The 10,880-nt window shown below is 45.8% G+C and overlaps 1 protein-coding gene across 4 annotated transcripts in view; it reads left to right on the top strand.

Moving 5' to 3' along the window:
• Positions 1-358: 358 nt before the first annotated feature.
• ADAMTSL4 (ADAMTS like 4) overlaps positions 359-10,880 on the top strand; it is a 190,183-nt gene continuing 179,661 nt past the window's right edge. For 3 of the 4 annotated variants that reach the window (XM_056546340.1, XM_056546337.1, XM_056546339.1), the window contains exon 1: positions 359-1,116. The gene's annotated coding sequence lies outside the window, so the exon portion shown is untranslated. Of the gene's footprint in view, positions 1,117-8,702; positions 8,723-10,880 lie in introns of those variants that run through there. The other variant, XM_056546338.1, reaches the window with a different exon arrangement.

Here is a 10,880-nt window from a genome sequence, read left to right as displayed (position 1 = left end):
CTTCACGGCTGGCCAGGCACACCCCAGGCATATTGTTCACCCAAGTGGTACCCTCCCCACCCCCTCAATGCAAGTCTATGGGAGGGGGCGTGTCACGCCCCCTCTCATAGACTTGCATTGAGGGGGCGGGCTATGATGTCAGGAGTTCCCGGCGCCGGCTCCAGCGTTCGGAACAGTTTGTTCTAAACACTGAGTAGCGGAGTAACCCTTCAAGTTAACCTGATTTGTGGGAGGAGTCTGGTCTTCATATACCCACCTGATCCACACAGCTGCTGTCCGCAGCATGCAAGACGTCAGCACCCTCCCTCCCCCCCCCCTTTTTTTTATTTTTTTTCTACAGTCACTCTATGGCTATCCTCCTTTTTTAGGATACCCTTCATGGCCAGCCAGGCACACATCAGGCCTAATTATTCACCCAAGTGGTACACTCCACTCATTGTACATGTGACTTGGCCACAAATAGGGACTTGTATAAATGGCTGCACATGGCATTAGGTAGGAGGATCTGCGGTTCCTACTATCCGTGCATTCACTGAGCAGTCAGATCCAAAAGTGATCAATACTTTGCAGACCTGCTAATAGTCAGCAGCAGGGGGTGTGTGAGGGGTGGAGGTTGGAGCACATGAAAGTTTAGGTCCTGTGGTGGAGCTGTCACAGGGAGGAGGAGGGAGGAGTGCTGGTGCACTATAGTGTGTAGGATCTGAAGCCCACCAGTCAGGGCAGGCTGGGGGGAGAAGCATGGATGTAACTGGCAAGCTGCAGAATTAAGGATTGCATTCCAGAGGGGAGTGAAATTGATCAGGGAGACAGGAGAGAAAAGGGAGGAGGTGCCTTGGGGTTGGGGACTGACTCACTGTACAGCAGGATAGAGCTGGGAATGTAGTGGGACTTTCTTGGGGCAGGAGGTGAGAGGAGTGAGGACTCTGGAGAGTGCAGGACCCTCCAGGAACACAGCACAAGGTTGGATGTGTTACTGTCAGGAGTGGAAGGACACACTGTAACCTATGCCAGGAGCAGGGATTGCGCCTCCTCTGTTTGCATCAGGACATTCTCTGGGATTCTACAACTTTTTGTTTTGATTTAGTTGCTACGTCCAGATCCTTCCCTGCACTGAAGGTAAAGAACAGGTTTATTTGTTTTTCTTTTATGTGTTTGTTTGGGTTTTTCTTTGATATTCTTCTATGTGTTTGTGTTTTCACCTCTAATATGGATTATATTGGCTGTTGTGACAACTTAAAAATGGAAAGTCCTGTGAATAGAACTGAGTAAAGCAGAGTCGTACGGTCCTGGGACTCTATGGGTATGTCAGAATTTGTGTCCCCACAGAATGTTCCGCAGGGACATTACACTGCAGCAGAGTCCCATTGATTACAGTGGGATTCTGCTGCGCTGCTAACATGGCAGAATTTGTGTCCACACAGAATGTTCCGCAGGGACATTACACTGCAGCAGAGTCCCATTGATTTCAGTGGGATTCTGCAGCGCTGCTAACATGGCAGAATTTGTGTCCACACAGAATGTTCCGCAGGGACATTCTGCTGCAGCAGAGTCCCATTGATTTCAGTGGGATTCTGCTGCGCTGTTCACATGGCAGAATTTGTGTCCACACAGAATGTTCCGCAGGGACATTACACTGCAGCAGAGTCCCATTGATTTCAGTGGGATTCTGCTGCGCTGCTAACATGGCAGAATTTGTGTCCCCACAGAATGTTCCGCAGGGACATTACACTGCAGCAGAGTCCCATTGATTTCAGTGGGATTCTGCAGCGCTGCTAACATGGCAGAATTTGTGTCCACACAGAATGTTCCGCAGGGACATTACACTGCAGCAGAGTCCCATTGATTTCAGTGGGATTCTGCTGCACTGTTCACACGGCAGAATTTTGGCGCCATATGTTTCTGCGGCGTAGATTGCGGCGATTCCGCAATGAAATGAATTGCCTTCTATGAGACAGCGCATTTCTGAGCGATCCTAGCGCCCGCTGGATCGGGCAAATGTGCGGAATGTCCACTTGTTTTACGTGCACATGTTTTACGTAAACCTGGCCTGGGGGGGGGGGGGTATTTATGAAACTGTTTGGGCTTTTTTTGTTTACGTTTGTCGTAATTTTCAGACGCAGTCCCTTTTTTGCGTTTTTTTGTGTGCGGCAAACTTGCAACAACTTGTTTCAAAAGTCGCAAACCCCAGTAAGCCCCGGAGCATAGTTAGAAAAAAAAAGCTGTGATTGGATGAAATTTTATTTGCGACAAAACTTATCAAAGAGCGTGCGCCAAAATGATAACTTTGCCGCAAAGGCGCTCAAGACGCAGCCCCAAAAAATAAAATCAGTTATCACGAATAGCTTTTCACTATGAGAATTAATAAGTACCAACCCCCCTCCCCCTTAATGTTGCTTAATATCGTATTATATTGATTAAAATTGGTTTATGTAACATTGTGAAATCATTTCGTTATAGGAGGTTATGAGCAGGTGAAACCCCGTAAAGCAGAGGTATTCAAATGGCGGCTCTCCAGCTGTAATATAACTACAAGTCCCAGCATTTTTTGAAGGGTTGTAGTGTTTTTATTTATTTTTATTTTTACAGCCATTGGGAGACACTCCGCTCTAAAACCTCTGGGGTAAGAGTATAAGTTATTTATTGCGGTTGTCACAAAATATACCTCCTATCGGATCACAATTGTATTTTGTACCGAACAAATGTGATAGCTGTCACACGAGCGCCAAAGATAAAACTTGTTATTGTCATTTATGTTCGGAGTGTCGTCTCTAGTGCTTGCCAAATGTCAAGGGGAGCAACACATTGAAATCAGTGGAGGAGAGAGGTTACTCTACAGTCATTTTAGGAATACTATGGTATAAAGCAGTGTTTCCTATGCCGGGAGTTGTAGTTTTGCAACAGCTGGAGGCACCCTGGTGGCAAAACACTGGCAGTCCTTTTAGGAATACTATGGTATAAAGCAGTGTTTCCTAACCAGAGTGCCTCCAGCTGTTGAAAAACTACAACTCACAGCATGCCCGAACAGCCGAAGGCTGTCCGGGCATGCTGGGAGTTGTAGTTTTGCAGCAGCTGGAGGCACTCTGGTTGGGAAACACTGGTCTAGACTATCCTACTCAATGGCATGCTCAATGCGTACTATGGTTAGGAAACACTGCTTTATACCAGGGTGCCTCCAGCTGTTGCAAAGCTACAAATCTCAGCAGGCCCGAACAGCCTTTGGTTTTGCAGCAGCTGGAGGCACCCTGGTTGCAAAACACTGGTAGTCATTTTAGGAATACTATGGTATAAAGCAGTGTTTCCTAACCAGAGTGCCTCCAGCTGTTGCAAAAATAGAACTCCCAGCATGCCCGAACAGCCGAAAGCCGTAGTTTTTCAGCAGCTGGAGGCACCCTGGTTGGGAAACACTGGTCTAAACTATCCTGCTCAATGGCATGCTCAATGCTTACTATGGTTAGGAAACACTGCTTTATACCAGGGTGCCTCCAGCTGTTGCAAAACTACAACTCCCAGCATGCTCGGATAGCCTTCGGTTTTGCAGCAGCTGGAGGCACCCTGATTGCGAAACACTGTCAGTCATTATAGGAATACTATGGTATAAAGCAGTGTTTCCTAACCAGAGTGCCTCCAGCTGTTGCAAAACTCCAACTCCCAGCATGCCCGAACAGCTGAAGGCTGTTCGGGCATGCTGGGAGTTGTAGTTTTGCAGCAGCTGGAGGCACCCTGGCTGGGAAACACTGGTCTAGACTATCCTGCTCAATGGCATGCTCAATGCTTACTATGGTTAGGAAACACTGCTTTATACAAGGGTGCCTCCAGCTGTTGCAAAGCTACAACTCTCAGCATGCCCGGACAGCCTTTGGTTTTGCAGCAGCTGGAGGCACCCTGGTTGCAAAACACTGGTAGTCATTTTAGGAATACTATGGTATAAAGCAGTGTTTCCTAACCAGAGTGCCTCCAGCTGTTGCAAAACTACAGCCGAAGGCTGTCCGGGCATGCTGGGAGTTGTAGTTTTGCAGCAGCTGGAGGCACCCTGGTTGGGAAACACTGGTCTAGACTATCCTGCTCAATGGCATGCTCAATGCTTACTATGGTTAGGAAACACTGCTTTATACCAGGGTGCCTCGGCTGTCCGGGCATGCTGGGAATTGTAGTTTTGCAGCAGCTGGAGGCACCCTGGTTGATAAACACTGGTCTAGACTATCTTGCTCAATGCGTACTATGGATAGGAAACACTGCTTTATACCAGGGTGCCTCCAGCTGTGGCAAAACTACAACTCCCAGCAGGCCCAGACAGCCTTCGGCTGTCCAGGCATGCTAGGAGTTGTGGTTTTGCAACAGCTGGAGGCACCCTGGTTGCGAAACACTGGCATGAAGTAACCAAGTAGCAGTTTTACATAGGGAGACCTGCAGTTTTCTAACTAGATTGTTGCCCTGTCAGATTAGATACAATATCTCTTTACACCTCTCAGGAGAACCTACCAAATGTTTCACTCATTGCTTAATCTTATCTGGTAGGTTACATTTTGTAAATTAAGTCTCCCCGGGATAAGGATTTTGTATACCCAAAGGGGGGGAGATTTATCAATACCTGTCCAGAGGAAAAGTTGCTGAGTTGCCCATAGCAACCAATCAGATCGCTTCTTTCATTTCGCAGAGGCCTAGTTAAAAATGAAAGTAGCGATCTGATTGGTTGCTATGGGCAACTCAGCAACTTTTCCTCTGGACAGGTCTTGCTAAATCTTCCCCATTGTCGTTTTGTTTACAACTACATGCAGCGTAAAGATTGCAGTGTGTCAATGTGACATTGCCTCTAGCGATGGTCCACTAGCTTTGATGGCTATTTGGTCGCATGTATCTTTGCCAGCATTGATCTCCATGCAGGTCGCAAATATTTGCAACCTGCTTGCAATGCATTAACACATTTTTTGGCAGGAAACTCACTGCGAGTTACGTTACCATTCATTTGAATGGGTCCACGGACAATCCGCAAATCTGACACTATGGCGGACTGTCTGTGGACCCATTTAAATCAATGATAGTGTAACTAGGCAGCAGGATTCCCGCAGCGGGAAACCCGCTGCTAGTTAATAGCGTGTGAACGCACCCTGAGGGTGCGTTCACACATGCGTATTTTCTGCTGCAGATCTGCTACAGATTTGCTTCAGCAGATTTTGCTGTCCATTGAAGTCAATGGGCACCAAAATCTGCAGCAGCAAATCTGCAGCAAAAATACACACGTGTGAACGCGCCCTTAGGATATGTTCACGGGGCGGAATGTCCAGACTGCAATGCATTTCCGAGCTGATTCAACAGAATGGACCTGTCAATTCTTTCTGCGGAAGTAGCGATTGGAATTTTTTTGGCTGATGTTTTCACCGCGGAAATTCGGCCATCTGTACTGAAATTCTGCTGCACTGTTTCCGCTCGGAAATTCAGCGATGTGAACAAAGCCCAGTGTTTCCCAACCAGAGTGCCTAGAGCTGTTGCAAAACTACAACTCCCAGCATGCCCAGACAGCCTTCGGCTGTCTGGGCATGCTGGGAGTTGTAGTTTTGCAACAGCTGGAGGCACCCTGGTTGGGAGACACTGAATAGCCTTACACGCGTCAAGCCCCAGCGTGATCATGGATCAACAAACCCAAACTGACAGCAGCGTAGATCGCTAAATGCATCCGTATTAGTCATGTAAAACCGTCCTGTTTGTATTATGTTCATATTGGTAGCAGCCACCAGCAAGCAGCTGTTCATATAGATCATGGGGAACTTTACCAGTAGTTCTCCAGCTGTTTCCGGACAAAAACTCCCAATCTGTAGTTTTGCAACAGCTGGAGAGACGCAAGCTGGAAAACACTGATAAAAACTTTGTGATAGCCTGGGGGTGTCCCTTTCTATTCGTGACGCCAGGGTGAAGGCTCCTCTGTAATGCTTGTCCTACCGCCACCCTTCCCAAGAGCGATAGGGAGGTATAGAATAATTGAATGTCCACAACCGGAGAGTTTGCTGAAAACAGTTGGAACTTTACTGAAGACTTTATGCAAGCTTCATAACCGGAACAGTCTCTATACATGCAAAGGCTCTTAGAGATTGACAGTGGTTGGGACCTTAAGCATTTTAGAGTCCGTAGACATATATACGCTGTTCCACTGGATTTAGGGGATTTAGTTTCGGTCCAGTAGTCACGCTAGATTTAGCGGGGATTAGTTTAGAACTCACGGTTTAGTTTAGGCTGAGGCCGGTAGGTTTTCTGGCCCAGCTTGTCTTTGAAAGTTGCGCAGATCCGTCCTGCTAGTCCGGCATCCACGAGAGCAGCAACCCAAGAGAGCGATTATTGGCTACAGCTCCCTTATATGGGCAGGGGCTGGACTAGAGCTAATTGTTCCAATACTTCTGTCAATCACCTTTACATAGAGTTATGGGTAAACATGTAACCCATGGACCTCCAAAGGTCCTCCAACATACCATAGAGGAATTAACATGGTCACATGACCGAAGGTCCTGTGATGCTAACAAGGTAAGTATACTATACATTATATTAAATATACACATTATTAAATATGTACATAGAAACATTATAAAATTTAGAAAAGAAGAGAGGCAACTAGGGGCTGTCCCACCTGGGGACTCTACCTGAGCGTAGTAACTCTGACTTTGGGGACCACCATACAAGGTATGGTATGCAATACGGTACCGGGTACACCACAACTTTATACTATGGTAATTTTTGAGGAGAACCATCATAGGAGAAAGTATTTGTCTTCCATGGGTGACCAGACTCACCACGCATGCCATTCACAAAGGGGGAGATTTATCAAAACCTGTGCAGAGGAAAAGTTGCCCATAGCAACCAATCAGATCGCTTTTTTCATTTTTAACAAGGCCTCTGCAAAAAGAAGCAATCTGATTGGTTTCTATTGTGGTGGCCCAGTACGGGATGGTGTTTCCCCGTACCCTTCTCCTGCCCTGTCAGGCAGAGTCCCTCTATGTCGTCAGGGCCCCCTGCAGTGTTACTCCCAGTGTAAATATGTTATTCCTGATAAAGTGTATTGTACCTTTAAAAGTTATACCGTGTGATTGCTACCCAGGAGGCACTAGTGACCAGGTGACCCCCCCCCCCCCCCCAAGTGACCTATCGGCTCCTTGCACAGCCCCCCTATATAACCAGGGGAGGGGCTGCAATCTCTCACTTAGCTCATTGCCATTCCTGCTGAGGTCCAGTGCAGTTGTCTCAATGTGTGTCCAGAGCATTGGAGGCCTCAGGCCACAAGTCAGCTCAAGTAAGCGAAAGTCAACGTCTTATCAGTCACAAGTCAGTCATCAGTCAAGTTAATTGTCTAGTCACCGTGGCCTGCACTAAAGTGTTTCTATATACTTCAAGTCCCAGCAAGCCTGCGAGGCCCCCCCTGTGTCACTGTCCACCTCCTTGGGATTCTGGCTGTACTGCATAGACTGTGTCACCTGTCTACCCTCAGGAAAGCTACCGTTGTCCGTAACTTGGCATCAGTGTCTTCATTGCCCCCCCGTACCTACCCCAGGACCAGCCATATTTCCTTCAGGTGGTTAAGACTAAACCACGCCCTGGCATTATGACAAAAAGGGGTTAATAATATCTGCCCCTTGGGTTATAATGTGGTGAACCAGGAGAGTAGTGGTGTCTGGGGTGTTGCGGTGATGTAAGTGTAGGGTCTGGTGGTATTAACCCTTAGATGTCGTGACACCAGGGTGAGGTTTCCTTAGTGTTAATGGTCCTACTGCCAACCGGCCCAGAAACGGTAGGGAAAATAAAGGAATGTCCACAGCAGACTTTATGAATAAACTGAAGAACTTTACTTGAAGATTTTATGCAACAATCTTTAAACATAACAGTCTCTTAAGAGGTAACCGGAATGCAGGTTCCTCACAGGTTTTGCTGGGACTTTGAAGCAATGAGCTTTGATGCAGGCCACTGTGCTACTTATTATAATATTCTAGCTGATAGTAGTCACACAGGATTTGATAGATTGAGCTTTGTAACTCACGGTTTAGTGGCTGCAGGTTCTTAGGCTTTGGCCTAGATGAATTGCGATTTCTGCAGAGTTGTTTGTGCTTCTCTGATAATCCGGAACTAAGAGAGAGAATTTAGTGGCTACAGCCCTTTATATAATAGGGGGCTGGACTAAGCTCATTGGTCAGCAAACCTGTTAGTCCTGAACCCAGTGAACTCTGGGTACATCACATGACCCTGGAAGGTCCTTGAGCAATTATACATAACTGTACATCACATGACCCGGGAAAGGTCCTATACATATATATTTCCTGTACATTTATATTATCTTTATATATTAAATAATATACAATTTATATGAGGCGACCAGGGGTAAGCCCTGCAGGAGAGCCCTATGAGAATGAAGGGACTCTGGCTGAGGGGACTTTAGACAGGGACAGGACCAGGTCCTGTACCGGGATACCACAATATCCCCTACCCTGCATTGTGCCCCAGTGACACCACACTATGGGCAACTGGGCAATTTTTCCTCTGCACTGGTTTTGATAAATCCCCCCAAAGTGTGTAGAAATGATATAAAGTTTTGATGGGTCAAAGTGTGAGTGTTCAATGACACAGCAGAACACTCCTCTCTGTCTATGTGACCAAGTCGGCCCTGTAGAGTTCCATAATGCCACCAATCCAGTCTTGTGACAGAGAGCCAGGAGAGAAGATGCTAAGACGCGGCTCGTTCTACTAATTGGTCAGGGTCTGAACACTTAGACCCTGGCAAATCAAAACTTTTTAGCTAACTATCATACTATCAAGCATTGCCTGTAAGACTCCCTATGCCCATGCCTTTCATGGGATCAAGGGGCTGAGAGGTGAATGCATCTAAGACTACTTTTTCACTTTAAAGGGGTTCTCCCTTGTTTATACTGTTTTTTGTTATTATGTTTGTGTGTTATGTGTGTATAAGTATGTTTTTTTTATGTGTGTTGTGATTATGTATATATATATATATATATATATATATATATATATATATATATGTATTTTCTTACCTTTTGTGAAGATCCGGAAGCTGGCCCCTTTTTCTTCCAGTTGCTTGCTGTGTACCTCGGCCTCCGCCATGTTGTGTTCGGTAAGTGGGATGTCGGGGGGTGTGTTCTTGCTTCTGTCCTTTCTATCTTCTGACGTCCGAGGCAAATCTTTTCTTCCTGTTTCTTCCGTGGCTCAGCGACGAATCTGCGGCCTCTTCCGGCGCATGCGCAGGTAGTTATTTTTTTTTTTTTTTATACCAATAAAGTTTTTTTTGTCTAATTGACAAACTGTCTGCGCTTACGCGAAGCTACGCTATTAGCGTAGACCTAACGTACGCTACACTGTTAGCGTAGCACTTGCGTACTCGCGCATGCGCAGACAGTTTGTCAATTAGACAAAAAAACTTTATTGGTAAAAAAACAAAAAAAACTACCTGCGCATGCGCCGGAAGAGGCCGCAGATTCGTCGCTGAGCCACAGAACAAACAGGAAGAAAATATTCGCCTCGGACATCAGAAGATAGGAAGGACAGAAGCAAGAACACACCCCCCGACATCCCACTTACCGAACACAACATGGCGGAGGCCGGGGTACACAGCAAGCCACTGGAAGAAAAAGGGGCCAGCTTCCGGATCTTCACAAAAGGTAAGAAAATACATATATACATAATCACAACACACATAAAAAACATACTTATACACACATAACACACAAACATAATAACAAAAAACAGTATAAACAAGGGAGAACCCCTTTAAAGGGGGACTCTTTTGGAAAAAAAAATTCTAATTAACTGGTTCCACAAAGTTAAACAGATCTGTTTAAAAATTGTAACCCTTCCAGTACTTATCACCTGCTGTATGCGCAAGAGGAAGTTGAGTTGTTCTTTTCTGTCTGACCACAGGTCAAGAACTGTCCGGAGCAGGAGAGGTTTGCTATTGGGATTTTCTCCTACTCTGGACAGTTCCTGACATGGACAGAGGTGTCAGCAGAGAGCACTGTGGTCAGACTGGAAAGAACAACTTAACTTCCTTTGGAGTATACAGCAGCTGAGAAGTACTGGAAGGAGTTTTCCACCAGTGTACCCCTTTAAGTAAAGTTTATCTTTAAATGAAGGTTGTATCTGGACTTGTCTACCATTGTCTTTTAGTTACATGTGGTCTCCTGGGTTTTTAGTAAGATGGAATAGGAGAGTTCTGCTAGAATTCTTCTGATCTAGAAAGATAAATCGCCGCTGCTCAGCAAGGAATGATAGTTACGGAAGAAATAGTTTATGAACTATTTCTTCCGTAACAAACTAACATCCGTTATCAATAATGGACTATAACCGATTCATACGGATATTAGAAAATCCCATAGACTATAATGGGATTTTCTAACGGACGTATAGGATTTTGTTACTGCCGTTTTCAGCTGATTTTCATACGGATCTTCCTACGGATGTTTGAAAACGGAGGATTTTGTAGTGGTCCCTCAAGTTACAATATTAATTGGTTCCAGGACGACCATTGTATGTTGAAACCATTGTATGTTGAGACCAGAACTCTATGGAAACCTGGTAATTGGTTCTGAAGCCCCAAAATGTCATCCAAAAATAGGAAAAAGTGAGGAGTAAAGAAAAATAAGTAAATAACTAATATAGATAAAGCAAATCCTTACATATAAAAGTAAGAAAGATCTGCTGGGAGTTGTAAATCACTGTCTATGTCAGTGTTTCCCAAGCAGGGAGTCTCCAACTGTTGCAAAACTACAACTCCCAGCATGCCCGGACAGCCTTCGGCTGTCCGGGCATGCTGGGAGTTGTAGTTTTGCAACAGCTGGGGACACCCTGCTTGGGAAACACTGGTCAATATAGAGGACAGGAGCTTCTTCAGGGTC

This window comes from Hyla sarda, chromosome 11 (genome assembly GCF_029499605.1).
Source record: "Hyla sarda isolate aHylSar1 chromosome 11, aHylSar1.hap1, whole genome shotgun sequence".
In the NCBI taxonomy this organism is placed as follows: Eukaryota; Metazoa; Chordata; class Amphibia; order Anura; family Hylidae; genus Hyla; species Hyla sarda.
Note: the sequence above shows the minus strand (reverse complement) of the source record. Positions and strands in the feature narration are given on the sequence as shown.